This window comes from Macaca thibetana, chromosome 1 (assembly GCF_024542745.1).
Source record: "Macaca thibetana thibetana isolate TM-01 chromosome 1, ASM2454274v1, whole genome shotgun sequence".
NCBI lineage: Eukaryota > Metazoa > Chordata > Mammalia > Primates > Cercopithecidae > Macaca > Macaca thibetana.
Genome location: NC_065578.1, coordinates 210797678 through 210809829, shown reverse-complemented (window position 1 = coordinate 210809829; position 12152 = coordinate 210797678).

Here is a 12152-nt window from a genome sequence, read left to right as displayed (position 1 = left end):
AAAGGTAATACAGAAAATAAAATTGAATTATAAACTATACATGACTGATGTAAAAGAAGGCAGGAAAAGAGGAATTAATGAACAAAGAACAGATGGGGCAAAGAGAAAATGATAATAAGATAGTAAATGTAAAACTCAACTGTGTTATTCATTACATTAAATATAAATGGCTGTTTTAAAGACAGATATTTTTAGAATGAATAAAAATATGTATTTGCTATTGAGAAGAAAGACTTTTAAAATATAAGGATATAGAAATGTTGAGAATAGAGGGAAAGTTCTAACATGCACATACTAAATGTTTTTAAGGTACTGATTCTCCTTAAATTGGCCTAAGTTCCAGTGCATTCCTAATCAAAATCCAAGATGGATGTATGTGTGTGTGTGTGTGTGTGTGTATGTGTGTGTGTAAATTTATAAGCTGATTCTGAAATTTTTATGTCTACTCAAGGAACCAAGATAAAACATTGTTGAAGAACAAAATTGGATATTTAGACTTACTATCAGATTTCCAAACTTATTATAAAGCTACAGAAATCAAGACATTATGTTATTGTCAGAAGGAAAGTAAAATAGACCAATGAAAAATAATAGAAAGTCTAGATATAAACCCACACTTTTATTTTAATCTAAGCAGCCCTCAAATCAGTCAATAACAGTGGAAACTAATTTATGGTGATAGAGAGTTACTGGGTTAGAAGAGAGTGAAGAGAGTATTTACAAAAACGTGGAAATAAAAAATACATGGGTTGATGGTAATGTTCTATGTTGAGCTGAGTGGTAGTTACTAAAGTAAATTGATATGTAAAAATTCATCAAACTGTACACTTCAAATGTTCATGCATTACTGTGTGTTTATTATATCTCAGATTTTCCAAATTATATGTTGAGTATTAGATACAAAGCACTAGGGCCCAGACAAGACGGGGAACTGAAACTTAAGGAGCATCAAATTCCTGCTCCAGAATGGGAATATCTGGTTTTCAAAAGTTTATTGAACCAAAACTTGGAGATAATTAGAGACTTGAACAACTTTCTTCCCATTGAGGGACTAAACAGTATACAGATTACATGAAGTACTAATTCCTCAGTACTCTATTTTCATTCTTCTGAGTTGATCTACCAGATTTAGGGATAAAGCGATTGATGGAAAAACACTTATTCTTTCAGGACTGTCTTTACTCACTTACTTTAAACCACTCTTTGGACTTTGCTAAAATGCCAGATACTAGGTGGTGCTCTAGGGATACTAAGACATCAATCAATAATTAAAGGACGTAGCTCCTCTTAGAAGTCTTAGAGGATGGCTGGGTGCAGTGTCTCACACCTGTAATCCCCGCATTTTGGGAGGCCCAGGCAGGCGGATCACCTGAGGTCAGGAGTTCAAGATCAGCCTGGCCAACATGGTGAAACCTCGTCTCTACTAAAAAAGACAAAAAATTAGCCGGTCGTGGTGGCATGCACCTGTAATCCCAGCTACTCAGGAGGCTGAGGCAGGAGAATCGCTTGAATCTGGGAGGCAGAGGTTGCAGTGAGCCAAGTAGCACCATTGCACTCCAGCCTGGGCAACAGAGCAAGACTCTGTCCCCGCACCCCCCTCAAAAAAAAAAAAAAAAACTTAGAGGACAAGAATGGTTTTCTCAAAGTTTTGAAGAAAGAATAAATAAATCATGCAGTTCTAGAAGAAATAATGGGATATAGGCTGCAGCTTATGATAGGGAAGACTTAGCTTAACTTTCATAATGCATCTGTCTGCCCTAAGACGTGGTGAGCTTTTCATGTCTGAAAACATTCCACTATAGAATGATAATAATAATCACTTCTGACCTCATTTTTTTCTCTCCCTAGACTGTGCAGTAGAAACCCCATATTTTTGTTAGGAAAGGGGTTATGCATTTTGTATTTATATTAACAACTACCTTATCAGGAAATTCATATTGTTGCCCTTTTATGGATGGGGAAACTGGACAAGTGACAGGGCAAAATCCAAACACAGCTGGGGATTTCCCTCTTTTAGATGATGATTTTAAAAGAATGCTGCCAGAGAGATTAGTGCAGTGTTGGAGAACATATATGACCTCTAAGATATTTTCCAACTCAGAGACGCTATGAATGTATCCTGAATGCATGGATGAACTTCAGTTTTGCAGATTCTGTGGCTTATTCAATTTGGTGAGGTTTCTTTATAAGAAAATAACACATTTATAAATATTAAAATAGGCCCAAGACCTTACAAGGGCGTTCATACAAACGAGAGGCTCTGAAGTTTGAGTTTGTTCACTTCCTAGTTATCTCCTACCTATTTGTCATAAATGTGTTTTGTAGGGAGCTGCTAATGACAGGTTCCTCCAACAGACTGTGGAAGAAGGAGATGACAGCTGGCTTCCCCTCTGGGACAGCCTCACAGCTAGTGGGGAGACTATGTTAGCAGAGTAATGCACTGACCAAGCAAATAGCACTAGGAGAAAGCTGGTCCGTGAGTAGCTGATGAGAAAAGGGGTGGTCATCATGTATGCGCTTTCCTGTTTTCTTTTTTATTGGGTTTCCTTTTGCCTCTCAATTCCTTCTGATGATACAAAATGCTGGTTGGAATGTGAAGCACCTAGAAGTCTGGTTCATTTTCTCTCAGTCTCTTGATGCTCTTTCAGGTTCACTTCCTGTTGTTCTCAGTTCTACACTTGAGCAATCCCCTGGATAGCCACAGCTCCCACAACTGTAGATCTTGTGATGACAAATTCAGCATCGCCCAGCAGAACTTATTTTTTTTTTCTGTCCTCTCTTTCCTGACCTTTTTCTTCTGAGTATTTTATGTTACCTCGTGAACCATCCTCTTCTCAGTCATCTACCTAGTAGTCCTGATTTTTTGACTTGTCTCCCTACACCTCAATAAATCACTAATTACTATGGATTCAATCCCTAAAATTTTCACAAACTTACAAATAGATTACGGATTGAAACTTAGAGAATTCAAACTTGAGAAACGAGTTTAAGTCAAGAAAAATGACCTTTACCTTGAGAGTACAGGCAATGTTATTTCCAGGAATAATTATAACAATATTGTGTTTAATATTTGAATGTAACATTTGAATACCTTCAATATTCGTATTTGTGTTATTTTAATCTCTTGATGTTACTAACTCATTTTGTAGGGAAGAAAACATACTAAAATAGGCATGAGTGTCTTATTAAATGTGACGGAAGTGAATAGGTGGCAGAAATTGGATTCATATTCAGTTTTCCACCACCCTGGAAATCATGCGGAGATGATTTCTGCTTGCAAATAAAAGTAACCCAATGAGGGGAATAGCTGTTCTTAGGTGAAAACAAAACAAAACCCTCCAAAACCTTTATTCTCTTTATTATGAATCAAATTTTTCCTCTCAGATAGTAGTTTTTTTATTTATTATTATTATCATCATTATTATTGAGACCTAGTCTCACTCTGCTGCCTAAGCTGGAGTACAACTGCACGATCTCTGCCCACTGCACCCTCCGCCTCCCAGGTTCAAGCGGTTCTCCTGCCTCCGCCTCCCAAGAAGCTGGGACTACAGGCTGCACCATCACACCCGGCTAATTTTTCACATTTTTAGTAGAAATGGGGTTTCACCATGTTGGCCAGGCTGGTCTCCAACTCCTGACCTCAGGAGATCCGCCTTCCTCGGCCTCCCAAAGTACTGGAATTACAGGTGTGAGCCACTGTGCTTGGCCATTGTTTTATATTATATAAATTTTTAAAACATGTATTGCGTTTACTTTGTATTATATGTGGTACAATTTCAACTCAAGAATTTCCTGCTTAACATCCTACCTAGTTTGTGTGTTCTAGAGAACATGTGCCTAAGAACACAAAATAATTTTAACAGTTGCCAAAGAAAGAAATACATAATTTAGAGATTGAATGTACTCATAAAATACTACATAATTAATTTAAAAAGTATATATATATTCTTGATTATCTGTTGAATTATTAATGCTTGGAATTAACACTTAATTGCATATCATTAAATATGTTGGCCGATACTCCCAGAGCCATTTACCATGTGGACTGTGCAAAAATGACTTTCCTAGACAGTGGGAGACTGCATTTTGACCTACAACATAAACTTCTATTACTGTTTCAGTCTCTATCTATATAAAACTTCTTTTGGTTTTCATTTTTAGAGTTTTCTTTCTTCCTCCTCTTCTTTTTTTTTTTTCTTTTTCGCTGACAGACATTTGGGGGTTCTGAATTTTCCTTCTCCCTCCCTCCCTCCATCATTCATGTCTTCCTTCCTTTCTTCTTTCCCTTCTTTTCTTTCCTTCCTTTCCTTCTTCTCTAGTATTCCAAAATTTTATAAACCAATAATCCTCTCCCCTGAAATTTAATAAATATGTAGCAACATTTATTAGCACTGTATATCGTTTGGCACGAGCATTTGATTTGCCTAGTGCACTGCCTCCTACCTCTTTAGTTGGTCATTGGATTAATTCCTCAGTTACATCTGCTCTTCTCTACTTCTACTTCTACATTTTATTTATTTATTTATTATTTATATTATTATTATTATAATTTTGGAGATAGAGTCTTGCTCTGTCATCCAGGCTGGAGTGCAGTGGCCCAGTCTTGGCTCACTGCAGCCTCCATCTCCTGGGTTCAAGCGATTCTCCTGCCACAGTCTCCCAAGTAGCTGGGATTATAGGCACCTGCCACCATACCTGGCTAATTTTTGTATTTTTAGTAGAGACAGGGTTTCACCATCTTGACCAGGCTGGTCTCAAACTCCTGACCTCAAATGATCCATCCACATTGGCCTCCCACAGGGTTGGGATTACAGGCGGGAGCCACCGTGCCTAGCCCTACTACAATATTTTAAACCATGACACTTCTTTCCCTGACATTAGTGAGACGATCTACCTTGCTACTCTCCCAAATTCTACCCTTCATCCTTTCCAGTACATGTAGAATAATATTTTGAAGGCTTTGGTAATGCAACTCTTATGTTTCTATTCCCTGGGAGAGAATAACCTTTAAAATAAGTTCCTTAATATGCCCTCTAAAGGCCTTCCAAGTTTTAGCCCCTACATATTTATCTGTATTCATCCTAATGCCATCCTCATGTCAATTCCCACTGCTCCCACTACCTTATAAATCTTCCCTTTCTCTGGGAATTCTTACCAACTCTTTCCCCTCTTAGAATACTCTTGACTCTCCTACTCACCTAGCTTGCTATTGTTCGTCCTTGAGGTCTCAGCTTAGAGGTCACTTTCTCAGGGAAGCTCTCTAAACCAAGTTGAGTTTCCTAGATGTCCTGTATGCTTTCTTTTGAAAAAAACCTTATACTCCAATTCTAATGCTCCTGTAGACAGTAGCCCTACAGGTGCAGGTACGTTATTGCTTTTCTCACTGCCATATTTCTACTACTCCAGATTTATTCTTCATCTAGGTCATCTTGCCTATTCTTAATTTTTAACATTTCCATATGAATTTTGCAAGTAGTTGTTGCTTTTCACAAAAACATCCACTGAGATGTTGATTGAGATCACATTCAGTCTACAGATCAATTTGGGAATAACAACTCTCTTCACATTATTGATTCTTGCAATCCATGAATATAGTTTATCCCTTTGTTAATTTAAATCTTCTTTAATTTCTCGAAAAGGCAATGAGTTCACCTTGATGTAGATGACCTTAATCTGGTCTGGCTTGAACTGATTTGAAGCTCAGTTTCTTCAGTCTTGGGGAGAATTGTACTCTTTCTAGGTTTTTATTCCTAAGAGGCTCCAACTGAATCTCTGGGGTGGTTGAAGGAACCCTCTTACTTTGCCAGCCCTCAAACTCAATTTTGGTGTTTCCATCAAAAAGATTTCTGAAAAGTGTTCTCTGTAACCTAATCTTTTAATCCTTGCATTCTACTTGGCTATTAATCCACTTGGCTCAGGGAAACAAATGTCTCAAAGGGAAAGGTAGACTGCACCATGTCAATCTTACCTGAATGTGCTTTTCTCTTCTCTGAGATCTTAGTCCCTGAATCCAGGTTGTATTGACAGCAGTCCAATCTTTGACTTTTATAAAAAAATAATTTTAGTTGTTCTACTTCAAAGAATTTGATTTGATTCTGTTAAGGAAGTCAATAGTAAAGTTATATATTTGAAGGCTGTATATTCAAGAAGTTCAAGACCATGTTAAATTAAAAGTTATAATTGCATAAGAAAGGCGGAAAATGCCTTTGTGATCATACTTGTAAGTGACAATGGTAATGTCTTACCTCCTACTCTTGTTAGGCCGATTTCTTGACTCTTAACCTGAGCTTACTATTCTATTCCTCTGTGTGATATTTCGGGACTAAATTTAGCATATATAAAACAAAGCCTCAATATTAATCTCAAACAAATTAGAGACTTATATATCCTACCCATAAAAAAAGACCTAGAAGTATACTAACACCACAGTCATCAGGAAGTCATGTTCCTTCTAGCTTTCTGCTTTGGCATCTATAATCTTGTAGGTTTCAAGTTCTCCTTAGGGCCTATAATGGCTGTCATAGTTCCTGTAATCGTTTCTGTGTTTGAGGCAAGAAAAAGAAGGACATGGTAAGAAGGAAAAGTAAAAGGGCTTATCTCTAGCCTGGGATGGTTCACGTCAACATTAAAAGACATATCCAACAACTGCCCCCTTATATCACATTGACAAATCTGTTTGCAAAGGAGACTATGAAATGTAGTCCTTTGCTCAGAGTAGAATGAAAGCTCTGTAAGTAAAAAAGACAGAGAAAATGGATATTGGTTGAAAATGATAGCAGTCCTGGAGTGGTGGTGCATGCCTGTAGTCTCAGCCGCTATGGAGGCAGAGGTGGGAGGATGGCTTGAGCTCATGTGAGTCCAGCCTGGACAACCTAGTGATACCCCTCTCTCTTAAAAAAATGCAAACCAGCACTGTCTCTGCTGTATTTTTTCTTTCTCATTGCTCTTAGGATTAATGTATAACATATTTGGAAACATTACCTCTAGCTATAAAATAGCCTCTGACACATTTTCTTTTTTTTTTTTTTTTTTTTTGAGACAAAGTTTTGCTCTTGTTGCCCAGGCTGGAGTGCAATGGCACAATCTCAGCTCACTGCAACCTCAGCCTCCCAGGTTCAAGCGATTCTCCCTCCCTCCGCCTCCCAGGTACAAACGCCTCCCAGGGTTCAGCCTCCCAAGTAGCTGGGATTACAGGTCTGCACCACCACACCTGGCTAATTTTGTATTTTTAGTAGAGACAGGGTTTCTCCATATTGGTCAGGCTGGCCTCAAACTCTTGACCTCAGGTGATCCGCCCCATTCGGCCTCCCAAAGTGCTGGGATTATAGGCGTGAGCCACCGCGGCTGGCTGCCTCTGACACATAATTTTACTCATCCTTTTGTAATTCTGCTACAGTTCACATTGTTGCTTATATCACTCTATTTGTAAAACAGATTTATCACTATAACTGATTACATTGCTATACACACCTAGCTATACTGTCCTAAATAAGCCTCATCTTAGACTGTGTTAAATTTAGCTGAAAAACATATGGGAATAATAGGTACTAATAGTTCTTTTTAATCTTCTAAAGTGTAGGTATGAAGTAAGTTTTACTCATTTACATACTCTCAAAGCTTGGTCAATACCCCATCCTATGATAAAATATTGAAGTCATTGAAATAGTCACAGTAAATAAGAATATAAATTGATTGAAAAAGAGTAAAAGAATTTTCAAGACTCCCGGAGTTGTGGAGTTTTCACTGATATTAATGACCTGACTTTTAAGACATTATTAACTGAGTTTTAGGCCTGTATTTGTGCCTCTTGCCAAGCAAAGGGCATGGCATGCTTTTTAACAAATGTATTATTTTGTAAGCTTACATGGCTACATATATTTGGTCTACTTTGAAGGCATGCCAAAATTATACTTCTTTAAACCAAAGATAAAACAAAGTACCCAAACACATGAAATCAATCCCTTATCTCTGGACTCTCTGAGCTCAGTTAAGGCATATTGCTTAGAGATTCATAAGCTCTGTTGGCATTAGAAGTCACCTAACATCATTCTTTTCTATTGACTTAAGTTTTTTCTTTAACTTCCTTTAACTTTGATATACCTTTAAATTGTTCCAAAGGAGATTTAGGCATTACATTCTTACCATTGATCAAGTGTTTATTTCTCAGTCTCTCTCTCTCTGTGTGTGTGTGTGTGTGTGTGTGTCTGTGTGTGTGTGTGCGCGCCTCTCTTTCTTGTTTATTTCCTGTATCCGTCCTAAAATTCTATAATCAGCTCAGTTGCCTTTGCATGGTACACCCTACTACAATCTCATTGTATTGTCAGTCTCTCCCTAATTATCAGAATGTATTTTATTTTGGATTTCTTTTTTTTTTTTAATTGTACTTTAAGTTCTGGGGTACATGTGCAGAACGTGCAGATTTGTTACACAGGTATAAATGTGCCATGGGTGTTTGCTGCACCCATCAACTCGTCATCTACATTAGGTATTTCTCCTAATGCTATCCCTCCCCTAGCCCCCCACTCCCATGGCAGGCCCTAGTGTGTGATGTTCCCTTCCTGTGTCCATGTGTTCTCATTGTTCAACTCCCACTTATGAGTGAAAACATGCGGTGTTTGGTTTCTGTTCTTGTGTTAGGTTGCTGAGAATGAAAAAAAGTTCATCAATGATTATTAGAGAAATGCAAACCAAAACCACAATAAGTTACCATCTCACACCAGTCAGAATGGCTATTATTAAAAAGTCAAAAAATAACAGATGTGGGAAAGGTTGTGAAGAAAAAGGAAAGTTTATACACTGTTGATGGGAGTGTAAATTAGTTCAACCATTGTGGGAGACAGTGTGGCAATTCCTCAAAGACCTAAAAACAGAAATATCATTTGACCCAGCAATCCCATGACACAAAGGAATATAAATTGTTTTTTCATAAAGACACATGCACACATATGTTTACTGCAGCACTATTCACAATAGCAAAGACTTGGAACCAACCTAAATGCCCATCAATGATAGACTGGATAAAGAAAATGTGGTTCATATATACCATGGAAAACTATGCAGCCATAAAAAGGAATGACATCCTGTTCTTTGAAGGAACATGGAAGGAGCTGGAGGTCATTATCATTAGCAAACTACTGCAGCAACAGAAAATCAAATACCACATATTCTGACTTATAAGTGGGAGCTAAATGATGCGAACATGGACACATAGAGGGGAACAACACACACTAGGGCCTCTTCGGGGGGTAAAGGGTGGGAGGAAGGAGAGGATTAGGAAAAATAACTAATGAGTACTAGACTTAATACCTGGGTGATAAAATAATCCGTACAACAAACCCCCATGACACAACTTTACCTGTATAACAAACCTGTACCTGTACCCCTGAACTTAAAATAAAAATTAAAAAAAAATTCCTCCTAGCCTTTTGTAATTCTTCCCTTCTTATTCTTGTCTGATACACCCAGGCAACCACTGGTTTGCTTTCTGTCATGAGAGGTTAGTTTTCATTTTTAGAAATTTAAATGAATGGAATTACAAAGTATGCAGTCCTTCCCTTTTGGTATGGTTTCTTTTATTCAGCATTGTATTTGGGGATTTATCTCCGAATACAATACTGTAGCATGTGCCTATAGTTAATTTGTTTTTGTAGTACTGAGTAGCGCAGTTTGTTTATCTGATTACCTGTTGATGAACATTTGGGTTTGGGCTATCATGTATAAAGACTCTACGAATGCTTCTGTATGAGTTTTATGGATACATATACATTTGTTTATCTGGTCTAACTACCTAAGTATGGAATGACTTGATCATACAAAAAGTGTATGTTAAACTTTTTAAGAAGCTGCCGAAATGTTCTATTTTATGTTCCCGCCAGCAGTAGATAAGCGTTCTAATTCCTCCACATCTTCCCTAATACTTAGTGTGGTCAGTCATTTTAGTTTTAGCAATTCTAATGGGTGTGCAATGATACTTGATGGTGGTTTTAATTTGCATATTTGTAATAAATATTGGTGTTGACCGTATTTCATGTGCCTATTTGTCATATCTCATATATGTATATGTATATGTGTGTGTATATATATGTGTGTGTGTGTGTGTGTATATATATATATCAGGATTCCTCCCTTCTACCACTGAATTCAGAATATTCTGGGGTAGAAGAAGGGCATCTGGTCAAAGGAATAGACAGTGCAGTTGGTTAAAAGGAGCTGGCATAATTACCACTGTATCCAGAATATTCTGGAGTGGAAGAAGGGCCTGTGGTCAAAGGAATAGACAGTGCAGTTGGTTAAAAGGAGCCGGCATAATTACCACTGTATCCAGAATATTCTGGGGTAGAAGAAGGGCCTGTGGTCAAAGGAATAGACAGTGCAGTTGGTTAAAAGGAGCCGGCATAATTATCTTTCACAACCAGAGGAAAGAAGGCAAAGATAAGCATGGATATAGAAACATAAATGGCTGAGCAGAACTGACACGAAGTAAGGGACATAACATCTCGCTATTCTCATTCTGTTCAAGTATTGCCTCTGTTTACTTCCAGGCTCACCTGGGAGAACCTTTGTTGCAGGTTGGAAGAGTTCTCTGCCAGAGAAATTGAGTTACATAGTTTAAGGCATGGTGCTCCCCTAAGAAAGACAGTCTTAATGCATCCCCAGTAGGAAACTACAGACTAAAATTTTTTTAGAGAACCAGACGAAAGCAGTTTGGGGACAGTAGAAATAATGATAAGTGAGAATTTGGATAAGTTTTTGGAAGCCTTGCTATTTGTTGAATTCTGTTAATATTTCTTTTATAAAATTTAGTGTAGAGTCTCATTCTTCTTCAATGCTTTTGAAGTAAAAATTGGTTTCTTTTGAATACAGAGCTTTTCTAGGACTAATGTTATGTCAAGGTTTAGATTTACATGCTATATACACAATTTGTCATTGGCAGGGTGAATGTGGTAAGAGGTCATGCCTAATGGCTAAGCAGAACTACAAAGTCCAGGACAAATATTCACTGATAGTGTAGGTGATTTGTTTGTATAGTGAGTGCACAGAGAACAGTAAAGAATAGGGAGCTTTGGGAAAATCATGAGAAATGAAAGAATTTGAAAAAAAGTGAAATTACATTTTTACAGATTGTTCTGAGGTCTTGGCTAAGTTTTAACACCATAAGACTTTTATTTGTAGCTACCCTAAGCTCCCAGGATCTAGGAGATAAGAAGTTAGATCATAGTATTGAATGCTGTGGGCCTGCGTGGTATAAGTATGAGACACAGACTGGGCAGGAAAGGTGGAAATGCAAAAAGGCGAGAATTTTAGAGGTATATTTTGTTGTTATCAGGGTAGTGAAATCTACCACTGAACTTTATCCTTCAACTTGGCTTTGTCAAGGAGTTTCCTGATAAACCCATTCTTTCCATTTATTTATTTATTTATTTATTTATTTATTTATTTATTGAGACAAGAGTCTCAGTCTGTCGCCCAGCCTGGAGTGCAGCGACATGATCTCGGCTCACTGCAACCTCTGCCTCCTGGGTTCAAGTGAGTCTCCCACCTCAGGCTCCTGAGTAGCTGGGACTACAGGCGTGTGCCACTGTGCCTAGCTAATTTTTTTTTTTTTTAGAAGAGATAGGGTTTCGCCATGTTTGCCAGGCTGGTCTCGAACTCCTGACCTCAGGTGATCCACCTGCCTCAGACTCCCACAGTTCTGGGATAACTGATGTGAGCCACCACACCCAGCCAATTATTTTTATTACTGTTATTACCAATTATTGGTACACCACTGTTAGTATATTACCAATGACTGAACAAGTACAACACAGTACATCTGTGCATTGTGCCAGGGATACTAAGATAACCAAGACCATGCCCCGCGTTGATGGCACTCTCAGCATTTACACTTTATTTCACAAACTTGTAAGATCTTTCATATCTTCAAAATGGTCTTATCACATCAGTATTTCATAATTAGATAATTCCTAATATTCCTTACAATTAAAATTATTTTGAACGCTATTCCCCGATGTTACATAATTCTGTCCTATTGTCTGACTCTTTTGTGGACAATTTCTCCATTTTATATTTCCTTCACCTCTGTAAAATGAGATATCTATTTTGATGAGAAAATATTTAAATATATCAGTTCTGGTGCTTTATAAAATGGCAAC